Raw genomic sequence first — 23,123 nt, 5'->3', positions numbered from 1 at the left:
GCAAAAAAGGCCTAGAATGACAGGGTGGGAATAGCTATTTTAAATAAGGGATCGGAGAAGTCCTCCCTGGGATGTCTGAGTAGAGAACTGAAGGAGGTCAGGGGGAACTCAGTGCAGATAACTGAGAGAAGGGTATTCCAGGCAGACAAAAGACCAAGACCAAGGCCTTGGGGTGGGAACATGCTTATTATACGTTCCCAGAGCAGCAAGAAAGTCTACAGCGGAGTGCACAAGTGGGGAAGTAGTAGATGAAGCAGAGAGGCAGCTAGGGGCAGATCCTACTTAGAATGAGTTAGAGGAACACTTGAATGGCTTTAGCTTAAAAGAAATGTGGTCTGACTTATGTCTTAGGAGGACCATTCTGGCTTGCTGCCCAGAGAAGGGACTGTCGAGGGAACAAGAGTGGGAGCCAGGGCATCGGTTGTGAAGCTGTTAGTTAACCGAGATGGGAGGGAATGATGGCTTTGACCTGGGTGGTTGGAGGAAGTGGTGAGAAATGATTAAATTCTAGATATATCTGAAAGCAGTCTGATGAGATTTGTTGATGAATTTAGATATGGGATATTGAAAGGATGAGAAAAGAATGATGCTAAGGTTTCTGTCCTAAGCAGGATGAAGAATGAAATTACTGTTTACAGAGGAGAGGAAGATTGCAGGAGGGCCAGCCTTTGGGTGGGAGTGGAGGGAAGATCAGGGATTTACTCTTACATATGTTAAGTTTTAAGTGCCTAATATATCAAAATGGAGATGTCGGGGAGGCAGCTGGCTTAAGGAATCCGGAGCTCAGGGGACAAGCCCTGGCTGGAGATTTATAAAATCAAGAAGAATTATTAGCATGTAGGGGCTATTTCAAATCACCTATATGCTAATAAGAGAGTGTACAGAGCATGGAGAAGAGGTCTGAGAAGTAAAATCTGAGCATTGTAACATTTAAAGCTTGGACAGCTGAAGAGATCCCAATAAAGTGATGGAACAGAAATGGCAAGTGAGTCAGAAAGAAAACCAGGAAGTCCCAAAAGACAAGTGAAAAAAGAGTTTAAGGGAAGAGGGAACGTCAATTACGTCAAATGATGTTTACAGGTTAAATTACATGAAGAATGAACTGTTAGATTTGGCAATATGGAGGTGTATGGTGATCTTTGCAAGAGAGGCTGTGCTGGAAAGGTGGGGGAGGGGTGGTCTGATGAGAGTGAACTTAAGGAATAATGGGAGGGTAAAAAGCAGAGACAGTGAATGTAGGCAACAATTTCTAGAAGTTTAAACAATCTTTTTGACTTGACTATCTTTCTTGGCACCTTCTTGCACAGGCTAGGATCTCTCGTATGCTGCCGACTAGAAGTGGTGAAATTTGGCATCCTTGATTTTTCCAGAGAAGCATCACTTGGTTTCATTAATTTTCCTCTATTGCTTTTCTATTTTCTAGAGAAACCATAGACATCCAACACTTATCTTTAAATTTTTCTTCCTTTTACTTGCTTTGGATTTACCTTCATCAGTTTTTCCTAGTATGAGGTGGAAACTGAGGTCAGGGGTCACGAACTTTTTTTCTGTAAAGGGCCAGAGAGTAAATACTGGAAGCTTTGTGGGCCACATATGGTCTCTGTTGCAGCTGCCTTTCTTCCTCCTCCTCCTCCTCCTTCTCCTCTTTCCCTTCCCCTCTTCCTTTTAAAAACGTAAGAGCCATTCTAAGCTGGTGAACCCTAGTTTGCCAAACCCTGGCTTACATCTCGATTTTAAACCTTTCTTCTTTGCTTATATAAACCTTTACAGCTGTACATTTTTCTCTTGGCATTGCTTTCCTTGCATCCCACACATTTTTTTATATGCTGTTTTGTTTTCATTCAGCTCACTTATTTTGTGATTAACTTAGTTGTTTCTTTTTTGACTCATGAGTTTAGAAATGTGTTGTTATCTTCCAAATATTTGGGAATTTTTATGATGTAAATTTTTGTAAGTTTCAAGTTGAATTCCAGCATTACTGGAGAATGAACATTTATTATTTTAGTCTCTTAAAATTTATTGAGAGTTATTTGATGGCTTAGCATATGGCCTATTTTGGTGAATGTTTCAAGTGCACTTGAAAACATCTGTATTCTGCTGTTGCTACATGAAGCGTTCTGTAAATGTCAATTAGTTTAAAGTCGTTGACAGTATCATTTAAATATTCTGGATACTAATGTTTTTGTGCACATTTTCTATCATTTACTGACGGTATAGTGTTGATGTGTTCAACTATAATTGTGGATTTTTCTGTTTTTACTTTTAATTCAGTTTTTCCTTCTTGTAGTTGTTATTAGGTGTATGCACATTTAGGACCACTATGTCTTCTTAATGAATTAAGCCTTTGGTTATGATGAAATATCCTTTAATGTGGTCAGACACCTCACCTTGAAGTCTGATATTAATAAAGCTAATCTAGGTTTCCTATAATTAGTATTTGAAGGAATATAATTTTCTGTCTTTTTATTTTAAATAGCATGAAACAAAATAGGTTTGAGAGTTCTTTGGACTCTCCAGATCTTTAGAGTTAAAACATCTCTTGTAAACAGCATATAGTTAGGACTTGCTTTTTTATCTAGTCTGATGATATCCAATTTTTAATTATAGAGATTAATCCATTTACATGTAATGTGGTTATTTATATGACTGGGTGTAAGTTGACTATTTTGCTACTTGTTTTTCATTTACCCAAATTATTAAATTTGCATTCTTTCTAGTCATTCTTTTTTAATCAAGCAATTTTTGGTATTTCTTTTTTATATGTTAGAATCGTCAATCAGCTTTCTGGCCATATCTCTTTAATTTTTGCAGCTTTTCTAAGAATTATAATGTGTGTGTTTTATCACAATCTACAATGAATTAATTTCATACACATCCTCCAATGATGTAAGATATTACAATGAAATATTTTTCCTGTCATGTTATTTGTGTTATTGTCATTTTACTTCAACATATAATTTTAACTCAATGATACACTGTCATCATTTTTTGCTTAAACAATCAATTCTAAAAGATTTTAAAAACAAAAATATCTTTGCTTACCCATTTCTCACAATCTTCATTCTTTCATGTAGAATCAATTTTTCCTCTAATGTTGTTTTTTAGCCTGAAGAACTCCTTTTGGTGTTTCCTATAATGCATGTCAGTTGGTAATCATCTTAGCTTTTTGTAATCTGAAAATATTTTAATTTTATCTTTTTTCTTGAAGAATATTTTTCCTAGATGTAGAATTATGAGTTCACAGTTCTTTGTTTTTGATTTTTCTTTATGCACTTAAAACTATTATTCCATTGTTTTCTGGCTTGCATTTTTTTGAGAAGTCCGAGATAATTCACACTGTTGGTTATGTCTATATAATGTGTTTTAAAACTCTCTCATGATCTTGGTAAGACGACAATTAAAAATTTCACATGTGCTTATAATTGTCCTTCATCTTTAATTTTCAGAAATTTGAATATTATATGTTTAGGTTTGATTTTCTTTGTGTTTGTCTAGCTTGGGATGTGTTGAGCTCCTGGGATCTATGGACTGATGTTTTTCATCAATTAAAGAAATTTTGGTTAATATGTTCTTAGTTGCTTTTCCACCCCTATTTCACACTTCTCCATTTAGGACTCCAGTTAGTTAGAAGACTTGCTATTGTACCACAAGACATTGGGTTTCTGTAAGTTTTCTTTAGTCTTTTCATGATTTGCATCAGACTGGATGGTCTCTATACCCTCTCTACTTACATTCTCCATAAGTTCATTCATTATGATCATTTTTACCTGTTGGAAACTTTTTCTATTAATTCTAAAATCTTTGAGTGTGTTTCCATATATAGTTTCTTTTCCTGGTTACGAGTCATTTTTTTCTGCTTCTCTGCATATCTAAAAACTCTTATTATATACTAGATATCATTGATATTATAATCCTGGCAGTGTGGAGTTTTTTTTTCTTAAAGAGCCATGTTCTGTCAGTTAATTTATTTGCCCATCAGGTTATCAGCTTGATCCTTTTAAAGCTGGTTTTAAATCTTTGGCTGGGAAGGTCCAGAGTAGTCCTTATTCTAGGGTGGTAATATCTCTACTCCTGAAGCCTGGTCATCTGGGGATCTCAACTGAATTCCTAAGATGTTCAGCGAGGTCTCTTCACTGGCTATTTGGAGCTTCTACATTTCTCAGCACTGTGTAGCCTACATAATCTCTACTGATATCTTGTCACTCCAGTTACCATTCTCTGTCAGGCTATGCCTACACAAGAGCAGGTTAATATCCATCTAATCATGAAAGGGGTTCTCCATGCAGATTTCTGCAGCTCCTCTGTGCAATTCATTCTGGTCTGGTCTCTGATCTATAAAGTCCAGACACTTCAGCAGCCCATGACTTGGATTCTGTCCTGCTGGTTCAATAAGACCACAGTGCTTTGTTTGGGCTCTACCTCCTTGTACTATGGACAAGAAAGTACCTCTAGGCAGAAAGTGGAGGCAATTATGAAGTTCACTTTGTGTATTTCCTTTCTCTCAATGATCAGAGTCTTGCACTGCCTCTTGTCCACTATCTGAACATTGATTAATGTAATTTTTCAGTTTTATAATTATTTACGGTAGTATGGGTATTTCAGTACTGTTTACTCAGTCATGGCCAGAAGAATGTCTTTGAAGCTTTCTACTTGTCTTTGGAGACTTAACTGAAACACAAAACATTTCACCTCACCCACTCCCACCCCTATTCTTTATGCACTTTTTCTGGGATCCCATATCATTATTCACAGTGTCTGGTACTTAGAAGGTGCTAACAAAGTTGTTGATTCAATGACTGAACAGACAAATAAAAAGTTCTTATCCAGATCTCTATATGAGCAGGCACCAACTGAGGAACTCCGAGGCAGTAGATTGTATTGCCTTACATATGGCGGCAGATAAAGAAAGGCTATGTTTAGACCAAGCTTTTATATAGAACCCAGGAGTGAGATGACCGTAATAAGCCATAGATGGAAAACTACAACCTTCAAATCATAATGCACATACAGAGTTATCAGGATAATAGTCTATGAAATAGGAGTCCAGGTCAGGAAGGAGAAGAGCCAAGCCGGTTGTCTACATAAGGAGGAAGACAGGTAAAGTCTGATCGCAGATCTGGGGACCCATTTGTCTTTCTGCCAGACCTCCTCGCTTCCTTGCTTTGGCTCTTGCCTGAAAGCATTCTTTTTTTGTTTTTACATTTCAAGGGTCTCTGAACTCATCCTACAATATAAAACTTTTCTTCCTTCTGGTGAAGATGTACAGAAGCGTATACTGGACTATAGACAGTGGGGCATCCAGACAGCAATGACCACCACAACCTGACTGCTCGGTACACTGGGACCCTAGGCTCCAGTGGGGTGGGGGTGGGGCCTCACCCTGTCACATGACACACTAACACTGGCCTGCTGTACATCAATAATATAATTTAGGAAGAAATTCTCTTCCAATGGAGGAAGAAAGACAGTTTTCAGAAATAAATTACTTACACAAGGAAGAAGCATAAAGGAGGATTTTCACTTGAAGAGATTAGCAAAACTGGTTAAAGAACAGGCCTCAAAAATGTGAGTTTCATTCCAATTTTCCCCTTCCTTATTCTTCCATCTAGTTCTACCATTTATCACACTGAACTGAAAGCCAGGGTTGTTTTTTTTTTTCTTCTCTTTTTATTAAACTGGGAGGGCTGGTTGGATGAGTATGTGTGTGAGTCTGTAGTCTGTGACTGCATGTACATGTGTATGTCTGTGTGTACATGAGAAGACGGAGAGTTTGAATTTCCAGCCATCTAAGTGAAATAGCACAGGAGACTATGAGGAACATGCAGGCGACTCTACACTGGTGAAAGGGCAGCTGAGGAAACAGTTTGCCGTGAGGGATGGCTTAGACTTGACAGACACATCATAGCTGCCAACACTTGAAAAGCTTAGTTCAGGTGAGTCTTGGGCAATCTGCTCTTAGGAGTAAAAGAGTCACACTCAAGATATATTAAAAAAGAATATGAAAATGATGAAACCCACTAATTTTGGAAAATGCACTAACTGTGTTGTCCAAATGTAAATCAAGGTCCATATTTTCAGGAAGACTCAGAAAGTTCGAAGCATATTCCGTCCAAAGGAAATGCTGGAAGTCAACCCACCCACACATTGTGACCTTTTCCAGCGCTGGCAGAGATGAACGCCAAGCTGGCAAGGCTGTCTCTGCCTGGTATTTCCATCCAAACTGACTCTTGGCACCTCTAATTGTGGCTGTGTTTGCATTGTCACACCTTTGTCACACCTACCAATGCCAAGCCTAGCCAGACTTATTTATTCCCACCTAATTTCAAGCAGAAATAAAGTTAAGCTAAGAAGGTATATATAGTATGAAAGAAAATGAATAAATTTAAGCTCAAAGCAGAAGTAAGAAAAATACAAATACAGAAACGATGTCAAGGGTCCTAACTGCATTCCAGGATACCCAGCACATTTACCAAAAGTGATCCACAGATGGAAAATGTAAATGGTTTCTTGTGTCTTTAGGGCAAAAACAAACTAATTCCTTGGAAGGATCAGAGCTATTTCCGGCAAAGACACCAGAGAGATGATATCCCCAGGATCCTCATAAAGAGAACATTGTGCAATATGGCGAACAACATCCTTCATAACATTGCACAGTAAGTGCAAGCACAAGGTTTGCCAGGCTGTTTTAATATTTCACAGTGCAGGATGCCAGAATATGGCCAAAGGGCTATAAAGCAAAAGTATTTCTGTAGGTAGTAAAAACAAGTCAGCCTTAGGTATGGGGCTCTCTAGAGGCCTGGCATCAACCAAGAGCAGATTTTAGAAACTCTTGAGGACTTGGATAACTGCATACCTTTCAGGAAATCCCTGAGATGTGTAATTACTGTTTGTGTCTCACCCAAATTAATGTGTTGAAACCCTGTCATCCAAGGTGATGGTATTAGATGTTGAGTCTTTGGGAGGTGATTGGGTTATGAGGGTGGGGCCCTCATGAATGAGAGTAGTGCCCTCATGAGAATAGACATGAAAGAGCTTGCTCTCTCTCTGCTATGTAAGGACACTGCAGAAAGATGGCCATCTGCAGTTCAGAAAAGGGGCCCTCACCAGACACTAGATCTGCCAGCACCTGATCTTGGACTTCCCAGCCTCCAGAACTGTGAGAAATAAATGTTTGTTGTCTAAGCCACCCAGTCTATGGTATATTTGATACAGCGGCCTGAACTAAGGCAATTTCTCTCCATCTTGTTTTGACATTCTTACGTATTGAGTGGTAGTAAATTTTAATGTAGTCTCTCTGAGAGGCACAGGATTGTAGCTAATTTGTGTGGCTGGTAGACACACCTGCCAAAATGGAGGCAGGGTTGGCATTCTCTTCGGAAATTTGGAAACCAAAGAATGGCTGCCTGAACAGAAGGTTCAGCAACCAAAAATCAAACTAAAAATATTCCTTTCTCTTATATCCCAAAAGGCCTCATGAGAGCTACCTTCCTGCCTGAGAGACCTGGGCAAGAGGACAGAATCCATGAAGGGACAGGGGTGGTGAGAGTGTGAGAGTGGAAGGGAAAAGCTAGAGTTAGATCAAACAGGAGACACTTGAACTGAATTCTGTAGGTAACAGGCAGGCAAAAGAGATCTTCAAGTCCCAAGGAAACATGAAACATGAGGAGAGCTGTACTTAGGAGAATTCCCCTGAAGCCTCTGGGATTAAGGGAACAGACCAGTGATGGTGAAACCAGCCACCCACAATCTTGCTTCAGGGAAAAAGTGATAGGGACCAGAACTAAGGTGCAGGCTGTTTACCAAGAGATAACAGGAACCATGGAGATAATGGGACTTCAAGGCTCCTGCAACAGAAAAGCTGCTTTGAAAGAAAAGGTTGGAATGATTTACAACCTTCCAGTGAGAACATTGCTGTGAGAGCTGAAATGCACAACACAGGTTAAAGACTGGGCTTCCTGGTCCTTCAATTTCCCTTCTTAACTGATAGGAGTACTTTGAGAAATAACTCGCAGTTTTTGTTCCAAACAATGGAATTGGATTTTTCAAAGGGATCTAACTGGATTCACAGAAAGATCCAACATTTCATCAACATGATTACATTTAAAACATTGTTAATGTTTAAAAATATTCTGAATATTTATTTTAGCTGAGTTTTAAAAGGATTATTGCCTTCATTAGCCATTGCAGTATGCCAGGGACTGGGCTGGTGTTTTGCATATACCTAGCAGTGAGGTGACCAGGGGGATGTTAGAGAAGAGAGGAAGCTCAAACCACCTGTAAAATACAATCAGACCCAGACTCACAAAGTGGACATTCTTAGACATAGGCATAGCTTAGCTTGTGCTTTCCGAACTGCAGATGGGACTTACAGGCAGAAACATTGGGATACATGTAAATGGATTATTACAAAATGTATTTCCTTCTGTGGTCACGTAAGATTGTTCCTTAATTGATCCGGGCTATGAAAAGGAGGAAGTCATCAGATATGGCCATTGCTGAGCTCTGAACAGTTCACTTCCACAGCCCAGAGTGCACATCACAGGCTGGGAGCGCCAGATGTGTGAGACAGTGCTCAGCTTCAGCGAGGTTCCTTGGTAGGCCCTTCTAATATCCTCCTGCATGTATAGTGGTAGAGATATTAATAGGACGAGGGCCCCATAACATTTTTCTTAAAGCTGCAATTCTAAACTTGTGTTGTCTGTTGCCAGCTGGTTACGTCAAGGGCTGCTGTAGGACCAAATGAAATAATGTCAAAAAAAGCCTTTAAAGAGTTTTTGAATGATGGTCATTTTTAAGAAGGTCACTGCCCTCCTTCCCTGTCCCACAGACTTCTCCTGCAGCTTCCATGTCATGGCAGGGAGGAACTTTCTCAGCTCCTCTTCTACCCACACTCAGTCTCCGGGGCAGCACCTTAGAACATAAGCTTAAAGGAACATTCAGGTCATCTCTATTCCCAGTCTTCTGCTCTTAGAGGACAACTCTATATTTGTTAGACCTCACTACATTTAATTAATGGAAAGAAAGAATTGTTGTAAGAATTTTATATTTCAGGCTGCACGTGGTGGCTCACATCTGTAATCCCAGCACTTTGGGAGGCCAAGGTGGGTGGATCACCTGCGGTCAGGAGTTCAAGACCAGCCTGGCCAACACGGCAAAACACCGTTTCTACTAAAAATACAAAAATGAGCCGGATGTGGTGGTGCACACCTGTAGTCCCAGCTACTTGGGAGGCTGAGACAGAAGAATCGCTTGAACTCAGGAGTTGAGATGGTGTCACTGCATTCCAGCCTGGGCAACAGAGCAAGATTGCATCTCAAAAAAAAAAAAAAAAAAGAATGCTACATTTCAAGGAGCCTCAGTTTTCTTTAAGATTGCCCAATAGAAATAAAATTCATGTAGAGATTTTCTAGGTCCTAAAAGATTTATTTTTTAATCATTGGATTATAGTTACAAACTTAAAATTTCCTATTCCAGTTTTAAATACTAGAATTTCTAAGAAATAAGCCCCTGGGGGAGGTAAAAATGATTTCATTTACTCAACAAAGTAAATCAAGGGACAATCCTTCTCTTGACTGCTGTTTAATTCTGATTCTGGTGGATGGAGCTTTCCCTGCCATAGCGAAGACTCACCTTCTGGAGGTTTCAGCTTCCCTGAAACCACCAGGGCCAGACACAGGGAGAGTTTCTCTCTTAGGGAGACAATCTCAGCTACAGGATCCACGACTACTGCCATCGTTACCACCACTGCAAAGCTGTCCTGGACACTTCCTATTCCCTAAGTGTCACACATTCACTTAGTAACCAATCCCATTTAGATTAATCCATCTTAAAGACAGGGAGACAGAGTGCTAAGAGTATAATTACATGACTAAGGCCACAGAGAAGAACTCAAACAACGAATAGGATTGGTTTGTTGGGCCACTGAATGGGTTCAGTTCTTTATCACCTTAGTGGCAACTTCTCCTTAGTTCCAGTTTCCAGTCCTTTGGCAACACTATGTGTCTTTTTTATTTTATTTGATGTTTAGTAGACATAGGGTCTGTCTCTGCCACCCAAGTTGGAGTGCATAGGTGCAATCATAGCTCCCTGTAACCTCAAACTCCTGGGTTAAGGCCATTCTCCTCCCTCAGCCTCTGGAGTAGCTGGGACCTCTGGCAGGTACAACCACAGCTACCTAATTAATTATTTTTTTTGGGGTAGAGATACAGTCTCACTATGTTGCCCAGGCTGGTCTCAAACACTTGTCTTCATATAATTCTCATTGGATACAGATATGCACCACCACGCCTGGCCTTGTGTGTCTTTTAAATGTGATACTGGGAACCTAGAAGTGTACTGTCCAGTTTGCAGCAGGGAAAAAAGACAAAAGTAGGTTTGAATAATTCTAACTTCTTTGATTTTGTGAGCCTAGCACAGATTTTATATTGCAACAATTTTACATTCCAAGAAGCCTCATCTTCTTTAAGATCTGCCCATAGGAATAAAATTTGTTCTGTGACCTCTCTGGCAAGCTAGATTTTAAACATGTTATAATACCTTTAGATGAAACAGCATTGGTGTTTCACAGAATTTTTATTTCACAACACTGTGTATTTATGTGACACTTATCAATTTAAAAAGAAATGCTTCAGAGTATCTCATTTGATGTACACATCAACCCGGTTATGCAGAAGTCATTTCCGGCACCCTAACTCTCAAAAGGGACTTGTCTTATGGAAGGGTCTGGTCTTTTGGATTTAAAATCAGTATTCTTCTTTTATCACACACTGTCTAATGATGCTTGGTCTTATGGAAGGGTCTGGTCTTTTGGATTTAAAATCACTATTCTTCTTTTATCACACACTGTCTAATGATGCTTGACAAATTACAAGCCAAGGTTTCCTGAATTTATTTATTTTCAACCAGCTCATGGGAGAAAAGGAAATTAACCAAATCACTAAGTACACATTGTACCCACATTGGGCATTTTAGAAGCATAAGAATAAGAAATGTTGAAATAAATGATGGTTATCTCTCTGGGTGATATGATTTCCCCCCACTCCTAACCTGTTTAAAGATGAGAAAACTAATGCACTCAACTCTACTCAGGAGAGTCCTTTCTAATTCATATTTAATTCCAAGTTGTATTATTTTCTTTTTCTCCCACGAATTTATTTACAAGTGTTGAATGTTAAGATATGCAGACTTTGTTCATGTTCAGCAAGAAGGCCTCTTTCCTCCCAGACTTGCTATCTAGATAAGGATGGCTTCCTGTCTCCTATTAACAGGTCACACAATATGCAATCAAGAAAAGTACATGGTCAGGGATTCTGAATAGAGAACTTATTATTATATGGGTAAGTTTGGAACCAAGGGATTTCACAGATTACTTAAGCTATATAGACCTAAGAACGAAGCATTTGCTAATGACCTGAATGTTGTCATAAAGAAGAGAAAATTCTAGATAACTCCAAGATTAGTGGGAAAGCTATCACTCTGTATGGATTAGCCAGTTAAGATAAAGGTATGGGTTAAATTTGCTTTAGATAAGATTCAGTTACACAGATATTTTTAAATGTCCCCACAGGCCAGTGATTGTGGGGTGCTAGCCAAACTGAGATGGCTGATAACATTTCATACAGACAGAAACATAAATCCTATTTTTTGCTATTTTCCAGACCTAGTGGTAATGTTGTAGCTACACCCTGATAATTGTGCCTTTTGCTTTCAATGTTCATTCTCTAAGAGCCATCTAGGTCTCAGGACTTTAATGAAGTCTTGTAGAATGAACATTGAAAGTAAAATTGCTAAGACAGCCAGTAACTCAGGAAGCCGAGCTGCTAGAAGTGACCTACCAAGGCGCTACCGTCAAACCCTTTAAGAATGAATTCTCGTAAAACCAAATTTTATTTGTTTAATTTCGACAACCAAAAATACTTTCTGAAAATGGTTAGTCATTTTTTTCTTTCATATTCTCCCCTTACTTAACCCATCTTCCTCCCTCTTTTCCTTCTCTCTCAAGCAGTGGCGTCTAATGTATAGACATGGACTTTGGACTCAGTCAGATCTGGGTGTTCATGCTCCTCTTCCACTGGTGACTGTGTGGCCGTGGGCACGTTACTTAAATTCATTCACTCAGATTTCTCATGTTGACAGCTGGGTAATAGCATCTCCTTACTTTATAGAGCTCTTATAAGGAATATTTTGATAATATAAGTAAAGTACCTAGTATGGCACCTGGTATGTACTTGGTGTTCAAGAAACTTGCAATTGTCTACCTTTTCATTCAACCAATATTTACTGGGCATCCTACTATGAGCCAGTCAATGCACAGGGGAGAGTTACATGAATAAGGCATGAAGCCTCAGCCTTGGAAGAGCTCACAGTCTAGTAGAGTCTGACTTAGTTAATCTTTCACAGTCTGCAGGAATTAAAAAAAAAATGGAATGTATAAACTTTCTAACGCTATTGAAAACAAACTGGCTTTGGCTTTCAAAAATGATTATTTATTATGTTGTTATCAAGAAAACATTTATTGATTGCCAATCATGTGGTCATGTACCAGGCACTAAGGATAAGGTCCTGACCTCAGAGACTCACGATCAACACTAACACTCAAACACAAACATAACTTTCGTCATGACTTTGTTTTAAATAAAAGAATGAAGTAATCTATATTATGATTTTTTGTTTGAACTATTAGATGAACAAAAACTGTAAATATTTGATTGATGGAAATATAGAAAATATATACAAATGCTGTATCACTCATCGCAAGGAAACACTGAGAAATGAAGAAGTTGAGAAAATGTAGTTACACAAATAATTAAAAAGGCAAATGCCCATTATAACATGCATGCATGTATGGTATTGTTTTTCTCCTGCCTCCCAAAAACTCATCTTATTAGATGACTCTTTTCTACTTCCTAAGACCTACCTCCTCTAAGCTGATTTCTGGAAAACAGATCTTGCCGTGAGAAGAATGTAACAGCCTTACGCTGATGAGGATCGTGCACACATACCTCAATGCCTAGGTAAACTTCGTTTCGGTTGCCTCAGAACTTTCCACGCAGGCGACCCAGCCTTAGATTACAGGATCATTGTCATCCTCCCAGGAGAGAATCCTGCTTTACTGCATGTAGTTCAAGTCATTTGCCACGGGAAGCCCAGGATTCCCTGCAGTTCTAATCTCCATGCCTCTCTATAGATCACATTTTCTGAGGCCAACTTAACTGTCCCACCCACCCAAATCTCAAAATCCTTTCACACATGCCTCTCACCACTCAGTCAGCAATGGAAGACATCCTCGTGTTTCTCATTGATGCTCTCAAACCATTCTCTCACCCCACCCCCATTTCCATCTCGTTGCCATCTTCCATGGTCCCCCTGGTCATTCTCACTCCTTCTGTGAAGACTGGGGCTCTGGCTCAGTCACTCCACCACGCCTCCTGCCATCACTCCTGGGGATGTCAATATCCATAGAGATGCTCTTTCCAACATCTTGGTGCCTGGTCCAATCTTTACCCCTGTAATGATCTCATCTTCCACTCAGCCTCAGCCAGTCATTCCCAGAGTGATAACTCTGGGCCTTGATTATCAACAATTGCTTTCCCTCTACAGACATCCGCTTGAAACATCCCATTTTCCAGTAACCACCTCATTTTTCCAGCTCATTTCCTCTAATATTTCAACTTCAACAATCTTTGCACCTTTCCCAGATCCAGGATTCACTGGTCCTGTTTCTCACTTCTCTCACACCCTCCCTTCCCTTCATCCCCAGCTCCATGGCCAAGCATTATAATTCTTGTCAAACCCTTACACATTAAATACATTCTCAGCTTCATGACACTCATTTGGTTCAACCCAGTCCTGGTTAACTAACTGTGCCCTTCCATGCCTGCATCCACAATGTTGAATGTGGCTTAGAGAAAACCACACAGCGATTAATCTTTACACATCTCTCTTTAAAATAATGATCACTAACCTCAAGTGAGTGTTTCATGCTGCCCAGCATTCATACTACAGGTTGAGCATCCCAAAGTAAAACATCCAAAATCTTAAATGCTCCCAAATCCAAAACCTTCTGAGTACTGATATAATGCCACAAGTGGGAAATTCCACGCCTGGCCTCTTGTGATGGGTCATAGTTAAAATGCAGGTACACAGCCTGCAGTTTCTTCAGTGTCCCCAAGGAGAAAAAGACCCTCTCAACTATTTATAAAAGTTGAGGGAGATCTGTGGGGATCGCTCCTGTGTGAGGCCCCTAGGAAATGGGCCTCGCCATACGGTGAGCTTGAGCCGGGACGCAGATCCCCGGTTGGGGGAGTTGAGCTGAGGGAAAGCAGGAACCGAGAGAGGGACTATGTTATTCAAAATAACTAACAGACATTACTTTATGGATATGAGGACTTGGGAGGCATTGTGTCCACCTTCGGTTCCGTATGGTTTATTGCTTCATTGTGTTCATTGTGGATGCTTGCTACATTCGTTGTAGAATATTAACTTCAGTATTTACAATCGTTACTGGGCGTAACTTACTTACTGGGCGTAACTTACTTACTGGGTGTAACTTACTTAGTGGGCTTAACTTGCTTACCTTGTGATTTAACTCAAGTATTTTGATCTGACGTAAACAACATTAAGCAGAAAAGTATATAATGGAACGTATTGCAAAAATAAAATTGCTGCATGGGCATAGCTCATGTAGCCCTCCAGACCTAGCTCTTTTCTTTCTCCTTTTTTCCGGCACACACTCTCTTCCAGGTTTGGGACCCTCTCGCTGGACGAGATTCCCGGGCTCACGTTCAGTTCACAACAAAAAGTCACCTAGTAGAAGGCCTCCTCATCACTAGAGGACCCACTTCTTGGTCTCTCAGCAGCTTCTGATGTTTTTTCCCACCTCAATAAGTAAAATGCATCGTACATAATCTTTTACTCAAAACCCAGCACTCTGGGTGGAGCCCGAGGGCCTGCCGCTGTCTGCTGCTGTTGCTTACCAGCAGATCCAGGTATTCCGGTGATGTTACTGTGCTGCACAGTATTTATGCACTGTATTAATGGTATGTCACAGTTTTTACTGTTAAGTCCTTATGTGTGAATAATTCTAAGAAAATAAATGTTTATCAGTAACATAAAAATTCAGAGTCAGGAATGATGGGGATACCAAACAACCACAGATTGCCCACATGGGTGACTGAAATAGTGACACCTCTGCTGTCTGGTGCTTCATTGTACACAAGTTTTGTTTCCTACACAGAATTATTAAAATTTTTGCATAAAATTGCCTTCATGCTATGTATAGAGGGTTTATAAGAAACATAAATGCATTTTGTGTTTAAACTTGGGTCCCATCCCTAAGATATTTTATTATGTATGGGCAAATATTCTAAATCAAAAAATTCAAAATCTAAAACGCTTTGGTCCCAAGTATTTCAAATAAAGAATATTCAACCCATATATTTCCCCACTCCATTCTTTCTGCCATTCCCGTTTCATCTCTGTAACACCCGCCCGTACCAGCATATGTACCATATGTTCTCTCTTCTTGCCCACCTTTGTGGATGAATAACCATGGATTTCAACCTCCAAGCCTCATGCAACCCTTTGGACTTCCTCACTTGCCATTGTAGCAAGCCCTGCTCTTTCCTTGGCCTGAAATTTCTCCGTTCTGTTTCTTCTCTGCAGTGGTCCTTCCGAAGCCCAGTCCTGTCACCAGCTGATAGACTAATGCTAAGGCGCACTGATCTTTCTTGTGCTAGCACTCGTATCATCAGGAATCCAATAGCTGCTCAATTTCTGTGACACCAGCCATGGCCTCCAGCCATGATATATCTCCCAAAAGCATCTCCTCTCTGGGAGGGAATTATCTTCACACCGCAACAGGGAGAAGTTCAACTTTCCCCTAAATACATCCTGTGGTGGAATTATTTTTTATCTCCTGAACTGATAGACTGTCAAAGTTAGGAAGAAACTTTGAAATCACATTGAGGCTCTGAGGAAGAAAACAAGGTTCTGACAGGCCAAGTCACTTATGCTGTGTATATCCTGACAGAAAGTGGAGGTAGTGGGGGAAAGGGATGGTTTCATTCTGCAGTACCAAGGATTCGGGCTAATAGAAGCTCTGCCTATTCCCTAGCACATTGCTTTCAAGGTCACCTTGGACTTCAATACCAAGCTGGCAGAAAGTGGAAGATTGCATGGAAGACGGTTATGAGCTTGGCCTAAACCTGGGATACATCATTTCCTTGTACATTCTACTGTCCACAATTGACATGACTACAAGAGAGGCTAGGAAATGCTATCTAGCTGAGTACCCGGGAGAAAAAGTAAAAGGCATTCATGAACAATTAGCTAGTTCTGGTGTAGAATAAACTGCCCAAACCTAAAACAGGGACATAGATCTTGGATAGCCCAAAATAATGATCAAGGTCCATGGCACATCCTATTTCTATTGTCTGGTACCATAATGAATGACTGATACAAATTCTATATCAAGAATACAAATAGGCCAGGTGCAGTGGCTCACGCCTGTAATCACAGCACTTTGGAAGGCTGGGGCGGGTGGATCACCTGAGGTCAGGAGTTCAAGACCAGCCTGTACAACATGGGTGAAACCCCATCTCTACTAAAAATACAAAAATTAGCTGGGTGTTGTGGCATGCGCCTGTAATCCCAGATACTCGGGATTCCCCCACTACCTCCACTTACTGATTCGACTCTATATGAATGTATAACAGATGTCTGTTGCATCAGCCACTGAGATTTGGGTCCTAATAGTTACAGCCGCTAGCATTATTTCAATTAATATACCCATTTTGTGACTCTCAGGGATAGGAGTCACCATCTCCCATTATAGAAACTGGAGAGTCAGACACTCTCTTTCCTGGGCTCCCTTCCACCTAGAGCACACACGTGAAATCTTGGCTTTGTTAATCTGATAAACCCATATCAGACATTGACTAATGAGCTGGAGACACAAAGAAGCAAGGTCATGTGGAATGCATTCTGGAAGGGAGGTGTTCATCTAGTTTCTGGGGGCAGCTGTGGTGGCAGTAGCAGTGTCAAGTATCCAGGCTCACGGTATCAATGACATGATGCCAGTGTCTGAATTTACCAGCTGAGATGCGACTCCTTCATAGCTGTGGTGTGATTTTAGACTTAGCTCTTGTCCAATAGCTGCAAAGTCTACTTTGCTAGCCTTCTCAGAAGTCTGTGCCCTTTGCAATATCTTCCAATAAACCTTCTTCCACTTAAGTTAGCTAGAATTGATTTTTGTAGCTCATGACAAGGAACTATTGACATAAACACATCATTTTCAGGGAGAGGAAGACAGGACACTTTCTTGGTCCATGGTCTCAGGGAGTTTGCCTCTCCCCTAGGGTGTATTTCTCATTTTCTGGGAAAGAGTCAGAACCTATCCTGTAAACATTTCATGTTTCCACTGATGGCTTCAGTAGACTTCAGGAGGTAGAACAAGCCCATCTATATTTTGACTGCCCCACGTTGGGGAGAAGATGATTAAATGTGACCAAAATAAAGCCACTTATTTTGGAAAACAGGAAACTGAAAAGGAAAATGCTGAAAAGAAAACTCTAAAAAGTGCCTAAGGAGGTAAAAGAAAACAGACCTTCCTTAGGAATACTGTACTACATGTTGCAAAGAGATATAAAACAGAACAGCCATTTTAGGTCAATCGGATTTTTCCCATAATAAAAGTATAATTTAGATTTCGCCAAGCTATGCACTCTTTTAAAGTCCCTGTGTCCTTAACTACAATTGAACTAGGTTAAAAAAGTGTATTATTTAAGGGTGGGTGGTACTGGGGCAGGGAAGCTAGCATTTTTCTCTTAAGACATTATTATGGTACCAAAGTGACCTTTATAGCCAGGTTATGTTCCTACTGTGGCTGGCAGGAAAAAGATCAATGATAGCAGAGATCCTCCTGCGCAGTCCTGTCTCACATACTCTCTGCCTCTGTCTTGGGGATGGTTACATCTGTCAGTTCTGAGCCTCCTTCTGTATTTCATCTGATGAAGTTCAAGGAGTCTCGTATGTTGTAATATTGGCCCCTAGCAAATAGTGCCTCCCTGTAACCACTCCACTGTGCAAATGTAGCAGAGCCACTTCTGTACCACCAGAATCCGAGCTGTTCTTGGGAACAGCTTTAACTACCAGAAGGTGGCAGAAATGACATGGTACCTGTCTGGGAAGCTGGGCCCTGAGAGTCCTCACAGTGTTCAGATTTCCCCTTTTCAAACCCGAACACCACCTGGCTGTGAAGATGCCTAGCGTGGCCCCTGGGAGACTGAGTGGTCCCATGGAGGAGATCTAAGGCTTCAAGTTTGGCAGCCAGCCCCTAGAACTCCCAGCCTGGTTCATATACCCGCTGAATGAAACTGCTCAAGTGACCCAGGTAACAGCAGCAGCAGAACCACTGGCCAACCCACACAACAGTGGGAAATAGTACAGCACTGCTAATCTAAACCATGACGTTTTGTAGTGGCTGCTTATGCCCCAAGATACAATTGATCTAAGATGAGATTGGAAAGTTTAGTGTGCTCGATTATGATCCCCTGCTTGTAATGAGGAGCTGACAGACAGAAAAATCACTGCAAAATTCTAAAATCTCATTAACTTGAACCCTTTAAACTCAAAGATTGGTTAAGTTTGCTAAAGAAGCTAAAATTGGCAGAGAACTTGTAATAGAAACTACAACTCATATTCAACTAGGTTAGCTCTAAAAGATTTTTCCCTTGAATTCCAGAAAAAAAAAACTGAAAAGCTGTCATCAAAAAAAGGAGCAGGGGTCGCTATTCTTATATCGGATAAAACAGACTTTAAACCACCAACAGTAAAACAGGACAAAGCAGAGTATTACATAATGATAAAGCGTTCAATTCAACAAGACCTAACAATCCTAAATATATGTGCACCCAACATGAGAGCACCCAGATTCATAAAGCAAGTACTTATAGACCTATGAAAAGAGTAAGGCAGCCACACAATTATGGTGAAGGACTTCAACACCCTACTGACAGCGTTAGACAGATCATCGAGGCAGAAAACTAACAAAGAAATTCTAGACTTAAATTTGACACTTGAAAAATTGGGCGTAATAGAAATCTACAAAATACTCCACCCATGAACCACAGAATATACATTTCTTTCATTTGTAAATGGAACATACTGCAAGATCAACCACATGCTCAGCCATAAAACAGTCTCAATAAATTAAAAAAAATTGAAATAATATTAACCATACTCTTGGACCACCGTGGAATAAAAATAGAAATCAATACCAGGAAGAACTCTTAAAACTGCATACTTAAAAGGAAATTAAACAACTTGTTCCTGAATGACTTTTGGGTAAACAACAAAATTAAGCCAAAAATGAAAAAAAAAAAAATCCTTTTAAATGAATAAAAACAGGTCAGGCTCGGTGGCTCACGCCTATAATCCCAGCACTTTAGGAGGCCAAGGCGGGCAGATCACTTGATGACTGGAGTTCAAGACTAGCCTGGCCAACATGGTAAAACCCTGTCTCTACCAAAAATATAAAAAGTTAGCCGGGTGTGGTTGTGCACACCTGTAATTCCAGCTACTTGAGAGGCTGAGGCAGGAGAATCATTTGAACCTGGGAGGCAGATATTGTTGTGAGCTGAGATTGTGCCACTACACTCCAACCAGGGCAACAGAGCGAGACTTTGTCTCAAAAACAAATAAATAAATACAGAGACACAACATACCAAAATCTCTAGGATGCAGCAACAGCAGTGTTAACAGGAAAGTTTACAGTGCTAAATGCCTACCTCTAAAAGTTAGAAAGATCTCAATTTAATGATGTAACATCACACTTAAACTAGAAAAACAAGAACAATCTAACCCCAAAGCTAGCAGAAGGAAAGAAACAACTAAAATCAGAACAAAATTGAGACCCAAAAATCCATACAAAGAATCAACAAAACCAAAAGCTTATTTGAAAGGATAAACAAGACTGATAGACCACTAACTAGAATAACGAAGAAAAAGAGAGATGATCCAAATACACACAATCATAAATGGCAAAGATGACATTAAAACTGATCTCACAGGAATACAAAAGGTCTTCAGAGACTATTATGGAATACCTCTATGCATACAAACTAGAACATCTAGATGAAACGGCTAAACTCCTGGAAACACACTCGCTTCCAAGATTGAATCAGAAAGAAATTGAAAGCCTAAACAGACCAGTGATGAGTTCTGAAATTGAGTATGTAATAAAAATCCTATCAATTAAAAAAAGTCCTGGACCAGATGGATTCACAACTGAATTCTACCAGACATAGCAAGAAGAGCTAGTACCAATTCTACTGAAACTATTCAAAAAAACCGAGAAGGGACTCCTCCCTAATGCATTCTATGAAGCTAGCATCACCCTGATACCAAAACTTGGCAATGAAACAACAGAAAAAGAAAATGACAGGCCAATATCCCAGGTGAACATAGAGGCAAAAATCTTCAGCAAACTACTAGCAAACCAAATTAGGCAGCACGTCAGAGTTAATTCACTATGATCAAGTAGGCTTCATTCCTAGGATGCAAGGTTGGTTCAATATACACAAGTCAATAAATGTGATTCATCACATAAACAGAATTAAAAACAAAAACCATATGATCATATCAATAGACATGAAAAAAACCCTTTCCATAAAATTCAACATACCTTCATGGTAAAGAACCTCAGGAAATGAAGCATAGAAGGAACATACCTCAAAATAATAAGACTCATCTATGACAAATGGCTAAGCATCACACTGAATAGGCAAAAACTGGAAGCATTCCCCTTGAAACTGGAATAAGACAAGGATGCCCACTCTTATCACTTCTATTCAACATAGGACAGGAAGTCTAGTGAGAGCAGCCAGTCAAGAGAAATAAATAAAAGACATCCAAATAGAAAAAGAAGTCAAAATATATCCCTTCATTGATCATATAATTGTATAGTGAGAGAACCCTTTAAGACTCTACCAAAAGGCTCCTGGAACAGATAAAATAACTTGAGTAAAGTTTCAGGATAAAAAAAAATCAATGTACAAAACTTAGTAGCATTTCTACACACCAGTAACATTCAAGCTGAGAGCCAAATCAAAAACACAATCTCATTTACAATAGACACACACACACACACACACACACACCCCTAAGAATACATCTAACCAAAAAGATAAAAAAATCTCTACAAGGAGAACTACAAAAACACTGCTAAAAAACATTATAGATGACAAACAAATGGAAAAACATTCCATGCTCATGGATTGGAAGAATCAACATAGGAATTGAACAATGAGAACACAGGGACACAGGGAGGGGAACATCACACCCTAGGGCCTGTCAGGGGGTGGGAACGAGGGGAGGGATAGCAATAGGAGAAATACCTAAGGTAGATGATGGGTTGATGGCTGCAGCAAACCACCATGGAACGTGCATACTTATGTAACAAACCTGCAGGTTCAGCACATGTATCCCAGAACTTACAGTATAATAATAATTTAAAAATGACCATACTGCCCAAAGCAGTCTACAGACTTTATTCCTATCAAACTACCAATGTCATTTTTTTGCAGAGCTAGAAAAAATTATTCTAAAGTCCATATAGAACCAAAAAATAGCCCAAATAGCAAAAGCAATCCTAAACAAAAGAAACAAAGCCAGAGTCATCAATTACCTTACTTCAAACTATACTCTAAGCCTGTAGTAACCAAAACAGCATGGTACTGGTACAAAAAAAGACCCACAGATCAATGGAACATAATAGCAAACCCAGAAATAAAAAGTTATACACCTATAGCCATCTGATCTTTGACAAGGTCAACAAAAATAAGCAATGGGGAAAGGGCTCCCTATTCAATACATAGTGCTGGGATAGCTGGCTAGCCATACGCAGAAGAAGGAAACTGGACCCCTAACTTTCACCATATACAAAAATTAATCCAAGATAAATTAAATATTGAAATGTAAGACCTCAAACTATAGGAGGATAACCTAAAAACATTATTCTGGACATGGGCCTTAGGAAATAATTTATAACTAAGTCTTCAAAAGCAATTGCAACAAAAACAAAAATTGGCAAGTGAGACCTAATTAAACTAAAGAGCTTATGCACAGGAAAAGAAACTACCAACAGAATAAAAGACAGTCTACAGAATGGGAGATAATATTCTCGAATTATGTAACTGACAAAACTCTAATATCCAGAATCTATAAGGGAATTCAACAATCAAAAAAGCAAAAAAATAAATTATCCAATTAAAAAATGGGCAAAAGATATGAACAAATACTTCTCAAAAGAAGACATACAAGTGGCCAAAAACACATGGAAAAGATGCTCAACATAACTAATCATTAAAGAAATTAAAATAAAAATACAGTGAGATACCATCTCACACTAATCAGAATAGCTATTATTAAAAAGTAAAACAAACAAACAAAAATCCAGATGCTGGCAAGGCTGCAGAGAAAAGGGAACATTTATACATGCTTGATGAGAATGTAAATTAGTCTAGCCACTGTGGAAAGCAGTTGGAGATTTCTCAAAGAACTTTAAAATAGAACTACCTTTCAACTCAGCAATCGCATCATGGGATATATATATTCAAATAAAATAAACTGTTCTACCAAACACATGCACTCATATGTTCACTGCAGCACTATTCACAATAGCAAAGACATGGAATCAACCTAGGTGCCCATCAACAGTAGACTAGATAAAGAAACTAGGGGTATATATACACCATGGAATACTACGCAGCCATAAAAAATATAAAATAATGTCCCTTGCAGCAACGTGGATGCAGTTGGAGGCCTTTATCCTAAGCAAATTAATGCAGGAACAGAAAACCACATACAAGATGTTCCCACATATAAGTGGGAGCTAAACATTTGGTACTAATGGACATAAAGAAGGCAACAGTAGGCACTGGGGACTAGGAGACATTGTAGGTAGAGAAAAGGGCAAGGGTTGAGAAACTGTTGAGTACTATGGGCAGCACCTCAGTGATGGGACCACTCATACCTGAAATTTCAGCATCACACAATATATCCATGGAATAAACCTGCACATGTACCCCCTAAATCTAAAATTAAAGTTGAAATTATATTTAAAA

General features: G+C 39.6%; 1 protein-coding gene across 8 annotated transcripts in view; it reads right to left on the bottom strand.

Annotated features, from left to right (window-relative positions):
* Positions 1-23,123, bottom strand: part of PCNX2 (pecanex 2) — a 309,710-nt gene that overhangs the window by 43,770 nt on the left and 242,817 nt on the right. The window lies entirely within an intron of this gene.

This window comes from Callithrix jacchus, chromosome 19 (assembly GCF_049354715.1).
Source record: "Callithrix jacchus isolate 240 chromosome 19, calJac240_pri, whole genome shotgun sequence".
Taxonomy (NCBI): Eukaryota; Metazoa; Chordata; class Mammalia; order Primates; family Cebidae; genus Callithrix; species Callithrix jacchus.
Note: the sequence above shows the minus strand (reverse complement) of the source record. Positions and strands in the feature narration are given on the sequence as shown.